At 53.5% G+C, this 13,924-nt stretch overlaps 1 protein-coding gene across 1 annotated transcript in view; it reads right to left on the bottom strand.

The window, feature by feature from the left end:
* LOC105192017 (zinc finger protein 585A) overlaps positions 1–12,668 on the bottom strand; it is a 48,611-nt gene extending 35,943 nt beyond the window's left edge. Inside the window, exon 1 of the mRNA XM_025307457.1 lies at positions 12,497–12,668. The gene's annotated coding sequence lies outside the window, so the exon portion shown is untranslated. The remainder of the gene's footprint in view (positions 1–12,496) is intronic.
* Positions 12,669–13,924: the final 1,256 nt, after the last annotated feature.

Here is a 13,924-nt window from a genome sequence, read left to right as displayed (position 1 = left end):
TATTTAACGGTAGATTTCTTGGGGAATTCAGGGCCGGCTTTTCTCGAAAGAAAAAGACGAGGGATAAAAGGGAAATGTGTAAATTCTTGTAATATTGTCTCCGGTCGTAATATCGTCAAAATGGAAGATTCGTTGAGAAAGGGACTTTGATCGCATCTATTTGCATTCTTCCGACCGAGATCACTGAAGATTCGTCAGTCGATTGGGATCTTTTTTTTTTTTTTTTTTTTTTTCCAAGACATGTACAGTCGCGTTAATTACACGCGACGAGACGAAATCCCGGCACCAGCCGCAAATCCAAGCATCCGGCTCAGCCGAGTGGGAATAAACAGGTCTTGATGAGAGACGCGATCAGCACGACGGAGGATTACGATCCAAACGATTCCGCGTAAATCCGTCGTGTCACGTACACAACACGCGTACGGCGCTAATAAGGCGACCGACGGCCGCGAGTATCGCCGCGGCTATCGGAGGGTAGAAAAATCGGACGGGGCAGATTCGTCGAGATTTACGAGTGTTTGCCGAAAAAACAAGGACGGCCGTTAATTGGCCGACGCTCGTGAACATCGCCGAGACACCGATATGTCAATATGATATCCATGGTTGACGTATCGCGCGACGTTTCTAGCTATCCGCTCGTTGTCGTCGTTGATCGAGGATCGTCGATGACTAATCCCTAATTACCGGTCGCAGTGCGGAAAAAGGATGCGCACCTGCTACCAACGAGGCTCGCGTAAGCGCGAAATAACTTTCGCAAAGTGATCTTACGGTTTGATCGCCAAGGTAGAAACAGAGGGAGGGGGAGAGAGAGAGAGAGAGAGAGAGAGAGAGAGAGGAAGGGAGGGGAAGGGGATAAGGCGAGAGAGATAACTTGTTGAGCGTCATAAATGTGACGAATTCTCTCGCTTTCTCTCTCCCTCCCACTGTCGCTTGCGGTGTGTATCACGAACGTGAAGCTTGCGAGATTAACACATGCAGAGGTGACGTTTAATTAAACGCGTTGAAAAACCTTTTCACGAACAATTCGCGAACAACTTGCCCTCCGTTCTCGAGGATTCTTATTTCGACGCGGATCAATACACGTGACGTGAACGCAAGTGTCGCTCCGTTGCAAAGGATTAATTGTTTCGCAGGATAATGAGAGAGGGAGAGTGAGAGGGTCTCGTGTTTTAGCTACGGTTTACACAGAAAATTTATTTAGCACTGTGCGGGCGGTGACGCGCAGTATCTATCGCGCTTTCGATCACCATCGCTAATCTGAGCAGAGTGATCGAGGGTCCCGATCATCTCGATCAGCCCTCTCTCACTCTTAATGCCCGCTATAATTAACAATAATCAGCGCGATCCCTCGGACGCGGGCGCGCGGCGCGACGGCGGGCTCGCACGACCCCGAGCGTCACCGAAAGCGAAGCCCGGCTAAAGTAGAAGACGAAGGAGGAGAGGAGAGAGACGAGACGGAGAGAAGGATCCTTTCGGGACTCGTCGAACGAAATTAGACGATCTCGATCCGAAGCCGTAAGCGGCCACTACTCTATTCCCGCAGACTCTCTTAACCTCCTTTTCATCGCTCTCCTCTTCCCGCTTCAGGAACTGTGAGATCCTCCGCCGAGTGATCGCATGAAATCGACCGAATCTCCCTAACGTAATTCTGCCCGACTTGTTTGTATTTGTAAGAAGAACGGCGCGGCATTCGTTATCTCTATCTCTCCATCTCCAATTACGATTTCCGGCGAGCCATTTATTCCGCACACCGCGCGTCGGCCTTCCGTCATTAGACGCGGAATTTGATTAGTGAATAACACGCGAAAATGGATTCCTCCCGGAGTGTCCGAATTTGTCGGGCTTATCGCGCTCTTCGGTCTACACTCGATCACAACGTGGCACAGATATATAGCCTCGCTCAACGACAGTCTAGTCTGGATTCTTGCGTAACAGCTCTCTCATCGGCAAATATCCGGCTGACTCGTGCTCCTCTCGTGCGTTTCCGCGTTTCCGCGTTGCCGCGCGACTTTGACGATTCGTCGTGCGTGCAACAAGGCCGCGCTCCGTGGCGTATTGATTCCTCGTTAAAGAGGAAACTTTTTATTCAAGCACCGAAAACGCCACGTGGCGTCAAGTGACGTAGTCGGTCAAGGTACAAATGGCAAACGTCGTATCGCGGCTATAGTCACGGCTACTCGAATCCCCGGATTCTCAAGGCGATCTTCAGAAGTACAGACGATCCGCGAACAAAGAGTCGCATTGTCGGTCGAATGAGCAACGCTCGAAAGCCGGCGCCGCACAGCAGGTAGCACTCGATATCTCGCTCTAAGAAGCGGCGAATGCACCCTCTCGACTTGGGCCAGTCGGAGGCATACCTACAACAACTAAGTAACCCTTCGTAGGGTCAACGAAGGACCCGGAAACCGTAGCAAGGTGAGAGCTCGCCGCATGCGAGCGTCCAGTAGGCGGCGGGGCCAAGAGGAGGGAGAGGTGGTGCTCGGCGGCGAGAAGGGAGATGGACCGGAGGTAGACGCAGGGGGATGCAAGGTCCGGGGAATATTGAGCCGCTCCGTTAATGTTTATAACGACGTTAGACGTTGGTGTCCCCGGTGGCGAGTGTGTAGGTGCCACGGGATAGGTAGAGAGGTGGCCGAAGCCATCCCTCCCTTCCTCCCCCCGCCGTAGCCGCTGTCTCTTTTTCTCCCCGAGAGTCCGTCGCGTTCTCTCACCCTCCGCTGCCGCCGCTCTCCCTCACTCTCTCTCTCCCTCTCTCTCTCTCTCTCTCTCTCTCTCTCTCTCTCTCTCTCTCTCTCTCTCTCCTCTTCGCAACGGCAGCGGCGGCGGCGGCGGCGGCGGCGGCGGCGGCGGCGGCAGTGGCAGCGCCGGCAGCAGGACAGGAACTGACATAAGCGCGCAAGTGTGTATGTAGAGCACGTACTCGGGGGCTCTCCAGTTCGACGGAGTAGGTGGAGGTGGGTGGTCGTGGGGACTCCTGTGTAGGGGGAGGCGGATGGTGGGCAAGTGGGTGGCTGAAGGTGGCGGAGGAGTAGGAGGAGGGGTGGTGGAGCAGGACGGGGTGGGCTGCATTCTAGCAATGGGATGAGGGAGCCTCTGTCTAATCGATGCCGCGGCGGTGCGCGCTCGCCCCGCTGGCTATTACGCACCTTAATGTCCTTTTCCCTCGGTCCCCCTCCCGCCACCCGTCCAGCCAGCCACCCACTCGGCGGCCCCCGCGTCGTTCTCCTCCACCTTCGACGCCGCGCCGCGCCGCGCCGCGCCACCCGCCGCCACGTCGCTGCCGCCGCCGCCGCCGCCGCCGCCGCCACTACCGCTCCTTCTCGCTTCCTCTCTCTTATCCCGCGGCTTCTCACGGCGGCCGGCGTCCTTCTCTCGCTTTCCTTCCTTTCGTTCTCTCCGCCACCGGGAGAGGCGGCCATGACACGTGTCAATCTACCGCAGACGCCCGATCGATACCGACGGACCTCGGCTTCTCTCTCGGCGCTCCTCCGCCTCTTCCTTCGCCCTACTGCCGACAACTGCCGTCCCCCGTCACCTCCTCCTCCCCCCGGCCGCCCCCTCGCGCCGGCTCTGCCTCTTCGCCCCTCGCTAGCTAACGCGCACCCTGCAACGAACCTTCTACGAATGCTGGCGCTGTATGCCAGGCTAGCACTCAACGTCTGACCTGCTGTCTCCATCCTGCGAGGAATCCTTTCTGTCCGAACGCGCGCCGTAGCGAGGACTCTACGAATCCGGCCCGAGAGAGCGCGTTTTCGTCTTTCGCTCTGTCGAGTCTTTCGCCGCGGGATCTCCGCTTCGCCCGGGGAGTGGATCTACGCTCGCTCTTCGGCGACAACCGGCCGCTGGTGTTTCCTCGCCCGGATGGGCGAAGAAGAAAAGGCGCAGACCTTCTGTGACGCTCGCGAGCGAAGCGGAGAGGCGTCCGTTTAGGGACGTCCGACATCCGAGGTCGCGTCGCGACTTTTGCCGACGGATCTAATGTGGTTATCTCCGCTACCCTGAACCCTGCCTGTCCCCCCCTCCGCGCCGCGAAGGATACCAGATTTTAAGTTAAAAAGATGTAACGCGGTCAGTAACTTCGCTCCGTAGTCGGAACTAACTTCTTGCGTGGCCGGAACTTTCTCCGCAAAGTGCACGATTATTCATAGGAGCTCCGCGAAAGAAAGGAACGGCCGCGTGAGGGCGAGAGTATCCCCTGCACCCCCTCGCTCCGGCCGTCCCCGCGACAACTCCCTTATTCTGCTCCCCGCGAACCACCGAGCGACGTCAGCGAGGCGCGAACGCGCGGGGAGATTCGTCGATAGATCGTTGAGTAATCATCGGCAGGACGAGGTTAGGTCGCGAGTGAAAAATCCTCGGGCTCGGAACATCTCGCGAATCAACGACGTACGACGTCCGCGACGTTATTTAAGAAACAGAGAAAAAGGCTCGGCCCGAAGGACTTTGCTGAGCCACCCGGCTGCGATGAACGTTGCGGGGTAACAACGGCTAGACTCTCTGGCCGCGCGACCCTCGCGGAAAAAATGAAGCGAGCGATCTGGACCACCCTCGCAATCGGGGAACGACTCTTCGATCGAGTCGTAAAACTTTTATTCCGTCTAACGAGCGCGTAACGCTTATTTATAACGGCGCGAGCTGAAAGGGAGAAGCGTGCAGCGCGAGGAAAGGCGACTCTGTTTCAACCGAACCCGAACGGTCTTTGTCTCACTGAAATGCGTCGCGACATACAGACCGAGAGAGAGAGAGAGAGAGAGAGAGAGAGAGAGAGAGAGAGAGGGAGAGAGAGAGAGAGAGAGAGAGAGAGAGAGCGCGACAAGAAGTAGGACCGAGCCAGTTTCGAGACATGCGAGCTTACATTCATTTAAATCGAGCATTGTCTGTTGGTTAATCAGCAGTTGGATCCGCTCGATGATCGGAAATGACGTGACATGTGACAAGCACAACGTGAAACGCATTGTACGTCGAGACGGTTTTGGATTTTAGAAAGTCGTGATGTCGCTGTAAGTGCGTGCATACACACACGCGCACATATACATATATATGCACAGATAGGAGGCTTTACATATTGAATTGCACACAATGTTTCCGGTTATCGCTCGCTGTTTCCAGCTGAAGAGACGATTGATAAAGCAGTAATTAAATAAAGTTTATCTTTTCTTTGCCGCGTAAACGAGCTCTCATATGTCGTTTAAAGCCACTTTGATATCATAATTAAGCGGTGCGAAATAATTTCTCTTTGATATGAAAACACTCTCTCGCGTACGTGTGTGTGTGTGTGTGTGTGTGTGTGTGTGTGTGTGTGTGTGTGTGTGTGCACGCGCGCGCGTGCGCTTTGTACAAGTAGCAGGATTAATTGCGTTAAGAGAATGTCGACGGCCGTGAACGAATTACAGTGCGATAATGTTCCTTGCAAAAGTGGAGAGATAAATTAACGTCTTCCATCCGCACCAGCGGTGTCCCCTCGCGTTTCTGGTACTTGGCTACACTCGCCAACTTCACAATATTATCGCTCGCATCACTATGAAAAATTGTATCACGTCGCGCACGGGCCCGGATTGCGGGGAGTCCGTTGCAACTGGAACTTTTTAACGCCGACGAAAGTATGCCGGTGTCGGGAGGGACGGCGTAGTAGAGAGGCGGCGAAATACAAGATAAAATACAAAAGACGTATGGAACGATGAATAAATATAAGCGAGAATCCAGCGCGAGAGCGTGGACCGTTTCGCACCTCGCAGATCGAGAAAACGACGGCGAGCCGCGCGACTCGCGCCTGCGATCGAATGTCCGCCGTAAGGACACACTTTACCGCGCGAAAGTATAATTTGCAGCTGTCACGTCCCGCCCGTCCCCTTCCCTCCCTCCGCCGAGGCTCGTGGTTTCACGTACGAGGCGCATCGCTTACTCGCGGATATCCCTAAAGGTCGAACGTAATAGACGAACTTCGGGGGCAGCGGGCTAAAAAAAGGCGACTCGGTAACGAATGGAGCCCCCGTGGGGGGGCTCGTCTGCGACTTCTCCACGTCGAAAGATCGCGGCAATTATTTTCAAACAGGCCGCCCCCGGCCCGGTCAATCTTCCCATCCGGTACCCGTAGGTATTCTAATCGCCCGGCTCGATCGGCCGCTCGAGCTATTTTCGAGACTACGCGAAGGTTACTTTGTTGGAAATGCGACCTCTCCTCATCCCATCCCACACTCGCGCGCCCCTCTTCCTCTCGAGCCCGAGACGAAACCTTTCTCTATTCTCTTCGCCCTCCTGCGCTCACCGACTTTCTTTTCGTCGCTGGAACAGCGAGTGCGGGATAATTCATGGGGGTCTCGGGGAAAGAGGGGAGGAATTCAGAGAGAAAAAAAAAGGGAGGAGGATGGGGTATTGGTGCGAGGGAGGGAAGGGGGGGGAAGAGAGGATATCGCCGCGGCGCTTTCTTCGCGACACGTCGCGCCCGAAGGGGAAGAATCCATCGGTCTTGGCCGAAAGCGTCTCGTCCAATTGGACGCGGCGATTGGCAAGAAATTTGCCTGTCGCGCGGCGTTTAGTCGCGCGGCGGAAAGCAACGGCTGGCGGGAAGGACGCAACGCGCGCGCGCGCGCGGTACCTTTTGACAGCCGCGAGAAAAATAGGACGGTCCGGCGGGCGAGGGCCGAGGGGTAGGTATTTGCGAGAGGCGCGATGGAAAAATAAATGTAAAAGCCTGTAACTCGCGCGCGCAGATGCAATTCAATTCGGCACGCGAGCGCCGAGTATTTAACCGGCAGCGATCGACGTCTGTAAACTATTTGGTATACGCGATTTTTCCCGCCGAATTTATGGCCGCGAGAAGCGAAATGTCGATAGTAGATCTATTTTCAAGCGTGTACACGCGAGCTGTACGTTCACCGTAGAGCGTTATGCGCGATTACGCACATCGACACGCGCGCGCGCGCGCGCGCGGGGACGCACACTCGCACGGCCTTGCCGCGCGCGATCATCTACGCCCACGCGAAACGGTCGTTTGCTATTCGCTAGACGGTTCTTATTGCGCCGTTGCGCTACGCTTTTTTTTTTCCGCGTGCCATTTTTTCCTCTTTAACAAATCAGCCGGAGATTTAATGCGATATAGAAAAGCGTTTAATACAAAAGAGCCACGCGGCGCTCGCTGTATATAAATCCCGCCATGGGCAATGCACGCTCGCAACTTGCCCGCGCGGATTTTTTTGCCCTCCTTTTTCCACGCGACCGAGAGCCCGCTCGAAAAATTATCATTGCGAGCGAAGCCGCGGGTGAATTAGAATATTTGCCGCATGTTCCGCTGTATTTTTTGTAGCGTCGCTTTGCAGCAGGAAAAAATCTGATCGCGGCAGTAGCCGCGGCGAGGCCTTGCAGCGCGGCTAAGAGCGAGCGATCCGCCAGGCACTTTTGGCGAGGAGTCGCGAGAGCGGTTGACAGATCGAGTCTCGCTGTTACATAGCGAACGTGAACGTTGTTCCGTATCTCCCCAGGCATCGGGATTATCGGGAGTATCGTCGTCCGACAGACTGACGGCGCCGATCGACAGCCAGCCGGCTCCTCGCGCGTTCGCGAGTTTCGTCGAGCGCGCGCGGCCTTGAGATCTAGGAGGATCGTCGCGCGATATCGTAAGATCGACCCGCGACAGCGGATAACTCCGGCAGGGGGAGCGGTGCTTTATTTTACGAGTTGCGCTTATTTCGGCTCCCGCAGGGCTACACACACACACACACACACACACACACACACACACACACGCACGCACGCACGTACACGGAAGCCGCGCACGGCGGACTTGTGCAGTGACCCACATTGTCGTTGCATAACGGGACGCCTTTCGAAATATTTGCGAGTTTAGTGCCTCCGGCTACGTCGGCGGCGGCGCTCGTAAAAGGAACCCCCGCGGTCAACGGGGGGAGCCAGACGCGGCTGGGGTGTCGTAGGCGCGCGTGAGACCGTTTTTCGACCGGCTCGGCTGTCGAGTACGCAGGCTGCAATCGCGCGAGGATCTCTCGGCCGAGGATAATTGACATGAAAGATTTCGCAGGCAGACAGACACGGCGCTCCTGACGGCGCCGATGGATCTTGTTCGCCGCGACAAACAAAATCCATCGGCGCAGGGCGGCCCCCGGGCGAATAAAACACGCATGATCGCGCGACATTAGCCGTTGTCTCCGGCAGAACGCGGTCGTATTGTTTTTTTGACCCGTAGTGACCAGAGTGTACAATGCTCCGAGTTGCACTGGCCGGGTAAAGTTTGCCGTTGGTAAGACGTCGGAAGAAATATTAGCCTGGACGGAACCTCCCGCGCGGAGGAAAGTTATCGCCAAGTTATGAGAGCCGTCAAACATACAAGTTAATGATTTATCGAGGAATTTATTTCATGAATCTAAGGTGACTGCGAGATACGTACTTTCCTCGGCGAGCGGACGTTGTTGTCGGCACACTCGGCTAGCCTTTCACCTCTTTCAGCATACGAATACGAATGCAGCATCGCGAGTGAATCTTACGTCGTGTCGCGATACACAAGTTCGCGCAGCGCCGGAAACTCGAGTGCGCCCGCGACATTTGTGCGGGACGCCTTAGACATCCCGCGCTTCTCTCTCGGCTCATATTAAGCCGCAAAGAGTGTTTTCGCAAAGAGTGAGAGCGTGATCCTACTTGTTTTGAGTTCGAATGAATTTCATACGCGTGCGTCTTGCGTTTTTCAGAAAAATTTACAGACACGCTGAACGACGAATCTGACATGTATTCGTCGCGTGCGTGTAAAAGTGTATCTAAATTTTACTCGATATGATAAGCAGAATGCGCAAGAGAAACGGGATAAACTTTCGAAGAAGACCCACCCCAAATTGCCATAAGTTTCATGCCAATATATATTTGTTGCCAATTAATATTATACATTTCCCCAGATTAATCTCTCATGCACGTGTATTTATGCGGTAAGAAATGAATATTTATCCTAACCTAACTAAACTTGAGCCACTGCAATGTAGTTGCTCCATCTTTTAATTTGAGGCAAAAACTGCGACATTTTTTTACACATTTTAATGGTGACAAATAAGTGTCTACAGTGTGCGGGAAAAGTAGCGTAATGTTATCAACGTTCTTTAAATCTTTTTGACATTAAATTTGTCTGTTGGTGTGGAAGTCCATTCCGTTATTTATCTGAAATCGTTTGAAGTACTTTCACCAATATGCATATTAATAGAATGTGATTTTTAAAGGTTCTCCGTGAAAAGATTTGGAGAGAATGTAAATTCGGAAAAGAATAATAAGAAATGTTTACACTTAAACTTGACCCGTTTCGTCATTTTGCGAACGAGACATTTTTCAACGATATCGCAGCAGCGCTCATATAAGAATAGTATCGGACTCGCCTCGGTCATTTATTAGCCGATCCGACAGGCGCGCGTTGATCCGCCGTTAGAAAATTCTCGTGAGCGAGCGAGTAAAAGTTCTTACATTTGGTCGATTTATGCCGCGATATTTATTATCTCTGGCTACTGCTTTGTTTGTCTCGCGTCGCGAACTCTGCCGATATTTGGTCAAGTTTCACGATCATATACGGCATGGATCTTAGCTGAGACGCGAGTCCTGGAAGGGGCTGGCGGATTCAGTCTGCAGCCAAGTCGCCCGATGGTAGCATCGGCTAATAAACGATCTCGTAAACGTCGCGCCGCGAACGTCGCCGACGTCGAATTGGCTTGATGCGATATGACTCCTTCGACCTCGTTGCAAAAATAACGCTACCATTGCCGAAGTAGCGAGCTCTTTATAAAATCTCACGTTTGTTTGGCTGCCTCGCGTACAAAATATTTCTATCTTTGTTCAGGTTTAGGTTCAGGTTCAGGTTCAGGTTATCTCGACGACCTGATCTTTCGATTAAAAACTAAAGATTAGTACAACACCCTGTATTAAAAGAAAAGAGAAAAAGAAAAGAAAAACAAGTGTATAGGCAAATAATCGTGGGACGGATGGAAGAGTAAATATTTCAATAAAAAACGCGTCATTACACACCAAGCATTTTATAATAATAGTTATTCATAATAAGGAAACTCACGCGAAGCTTTACGAATAATTTTCGCTCGTTGTTTGTGATTTATGCAGGCGGTAGCAATCATAATCAGTGCCACTTACTGTTGAAACCGATAAATAAAGGGAAACCAACAAAAGTTGCGAGCGAGTAAAATTTCTCATTTACATCAAGTGAATGAAAACAACACTGACGACGTTGGAATAAAAAAACTAGCTTTTCAATAAGCAATGTATGCCTGGACACAACAAAGTTCACAATAAAGTCGTGCCGCGAACGTCTATGGTCTGGGCCTAATGGGCTGTCAAAAACACCCAACTCGAATAAGTGCTGGTGATGAGACTTGGCCACACTTTCTCATCTGAATTTCTTTCTGAACTTTCACACACGAACCGACAAGGAAGATATTTATGCAAAAGAACAACGCACGATTCTGTTGAAGAAAAAGATCCCTTTTTAGTAAATAGCTGTGTATCCACACGAGTTTGGATACCCGGCTAGTACCTGTGACTTTACACAGATACTGCTCGAATGTCCGGATATGGAAATACTCGGTTCATACTGACAGCGTTACACATTATGAATAATAAAGCAAAATCATTAATAAAGCACCTCGTTTAAGTTTCAATACGAAACAGCGTAGCAACATTACATATCTCTCTCGACGTGTTCGCCAACACGCGCACCGAAAAAGGACCGTTGCATTGCGGGAGGACGCTGCATCCCTTCGCAGCGCTACGCGAAAATGAGAGCCAGCGCCATAATCGTAAACCAAGGTACATCTGCATGCGCGCGCTAACGAAAAGCCCATAAGTACGACTATGCCCTTCTGCTCGGGAATCCAGCAGGAAGCGCGCGCGTGCGCCAGAAAGAGAAAAATTAAACAAAAAGGAAAGAGAAGCAAAAAGCCACGGCCAGCCTCGTTAATATCCGATCCGCGGGGCGAGCTCGGCTCGCCGGTACGACAGACGACCGCCGGTGAATCGGGCGTCGGTGCACTTTTAATTGACAGGAATGTTTAGCGGTAATGAACGCGCGCCGAGTGGAAGGAGCGAAGGATAAGCCGGGAACGTATACCGACGGTAGCCAGTAGTGGCGTCGTCGTCGTCGTCGTCGTCGTCGTCGTCGTCGTTGGACGACGACGACGACGACGACAGGAGAGAAACAGCGCAGCGCCAGGGCCACGACTAGATAGAGACACGGCGGCAGGAGCATAAACATCCTCGGCCCCCGGTGGTGGCGGCTACGGCGACGGCGGCGGCGGGGGTGCAGCGCGCACGTTCCGCACCGTGGGCGTCGCCGTTTGGTTCCTACCACGACGGCAGGGATGTTCTATGACGCTATAGATCATGCGGGCTCCGCCCGTGGGCGGAGACTGCACGCCAGTTGGATACGTCAGTGCAGTTTGCCCCGCAGCGTTGCCGGTTTCGCCGGCATTGCCAGCTCCTCCAGCGGTGCCCGCCAAAACGTGCTAAACGGAGTCGAGGGAGAGACAGAGACAGCAAGAGTGAGAGAGAGAGAGAGAGAGAGAGAGAGAGAGAGAGAGAGAGAGAGAGAGAGAGAGAGAGAGAGAGAGAGAGAGAGAGAGAGAAAGGGGCAGCCCTGAATGCTGGATTATTTCTGGAAATATTTTCGCAGGGATTTTTCGGCTTTGAGCAGGACTCGGCTAAAAGGGGCAAGAAGATAGCTCAGATATGACGGGACGGTAAAAAGGTTTAGCAAGAGTTGCCTCAGGAAGATGTTTCTCGTGCGAATATGACATAGGAATATGATCGACTCTTGGAAGTTGACGTGTTACTCTCGCGACCTTTTTCATACGCGATAAATGCTACTTTGCACATGAGCATGTACGATGTTCATCAGTTCATCAGATTTATTGGAATCGATAAGAGTGGAGGTTTCGCAAACTCCAAACAGTGTCGTTTTTGAAAATTGCTCTCACTGGTGTTGTATAAGTTACGAGGATTCACGAGATAACGCAAAGTAGGTTACACGCGTCTTAAAATATTATAGCATTATCGGAGATTATAATTTCTAAGAACATTTAGCAAGCACATGGATTGTGCATCCAGCGGAAGGCGATGCCAAGTTAGCTCAGCATTGTGCTACTAATAGCCGCAAGCTTGCGCCGAATGTTTTTCCTCCTTTAGATTACATTTGCCTACACTCTGCGCGACGCAGTATGCATTTACTAAGTGTATTTTTAGCGGACCGGACGAAAGGACATTCACATTTGCCAATATTAGTGCAACATTAGCTGATCACTGCACTAAAGTTAAGTAGAGCGTTGTTACGGCGGAGCTACCTTCTCCACCGGACGCAGCTAGCCTCTGTGTGTAGGTATTGTGCGTTTTTGAGGTTAAGTTAGGTTAGGTTTCGAAATATTGAGATTACGCTCGACGACGGCACTCGCCAGAGTCAGCTCGGGGCTCGCGGTATCAGGCCGCTGAGGGACAATGTCGATCGGGTACTCACCTCAATCAGCGGCGCCTCGGATACGGTTTAATCAGCGAGAACGGCGAGAGATCCTCGGCTTGCCTTCGCGTCGCCGTAGTACCGTAGTTCATTGCGCAACAGCGCCTCTAGCGGCGGCAATCGGGAATTACCGAGAGCTGAAACGACGTCTCCCCGTGCACCTCCCTCGCGCGGGCCGATATAGTCGAGAGCCCCGCCCCCTTTTTCGACCTCCCCTCGTGCGCGCGAGCGCTTCTACGGTCACGCGGCTTCTGTCTCGACGGGCTTTTTTCGCCGTGCGAACGGATCCTTCCTCCAGCGGCTTCCTCTCGCGCGCGCATACTTTCGGCCTGAGAAATTTCGTCCAGTCCGCGAGGCTGCCGCGGAAGGAGCGCGGCAGCCGGCAATTTCGCGGGATTCCCCGCGTGCGGTGGACGCGCGTGGGTGCCACGTCACGGCCACGTTGCAGCGGGCAGCACATCCGCCAGCGTCTGGTGCATCCGCAGACGAGAGTGGCTGGCTTTTGCGCCGCCGCCGGCGCGGCGAGCCCCTCGCGCCGCGCCGCGCCACGCCGCGTCGCGTCGCGTCGCGTCGCGTCGCGTCGCATCGCATCGCGTCGCGTCGCGTCGCGTCGTGTCGCGTCGTGTCGCGTCGGTTTCGCTCATTCACTCCGGTACACTTCACCCCGGTGGATGTCCCACCGTCGATTCCTTCCTTCCCGCACTCTTCTCCCACCTTCCTTACCGCGGCCTCCGCGGCCCCGCCGGTTGCCTCGTTCGCGGATCGCGCGCCGCGGACGCGATCGCGGCCGCGGAGGAGAGAAAGAACGAGGGCGACGGAAAGCGGGAAGGAGAGAGGTCGAGCGAGCGCGAGTGAGGCCAGCAAGGAAGAGCAGGCGAGCGAGGAAACGAGAACGGGCGGCGGAGGAGTTGGAGGAGGTATAGATAGTGGAGGAGGACGAGGAGGTGGAGCGGGAGGGGGTGGAGGAGGAGGAGGGGGAGGGAAAGAGGACTACTACTACTCCTGGGGTCCCCCCACCACACGGCCTGCCGCCGCGACGCCAGTCCGTAGTCAGTCAGCGCTGGACCGCCGCCCGCTCGATTTCGCGATCCACGAACGACGGTAGCCTCCACCTCCACCTCCTCCCCGCTTCTTTTCCGCTTGCTGCGCTCTGGATCTTTCTCTCTCTCTCTCTCTCTCTCCCTCCCTCGCTCTCTCTCTCTTTCATATATTGTCTTTCTCTTTCTTTCTCTTTCTTTTTTTTTTTCCTGTTGTTTTTCTCCCGCGCGTCTCTTTCTTCTCTTTCGTCCGTTCACTCTCTGTTACCGCATTTTCTCGCTCTTTATCTATCGCATGTGGTTTTATCTCGCTTGTTCTATTATCGTCTTGTATCCGATTATCTACTTTTTTTTCTTTCTCCTTCTCCCACCTTTCTATCTCTTCCCCCCC

The sequence above is a fragment of the Harpegnathos saltator genome, unplaced genomic scaffold (assembly GCF_003227715.2).
Source record: "Harpegnathos saltator strain DR-91 unplaced genomic scaffold, Hsal_v8.6 scaffold87, whole genome shotgun sequence".
NCBI lineage: Eukaryota > Metazoa > Arthropoda > Insecta > Hymenoptera > Formicidae > Harpegnathos > Harpegnathos saltator.
This window is presented reverse-complemented; position numbering and strand designations above follow the sequence as displayed.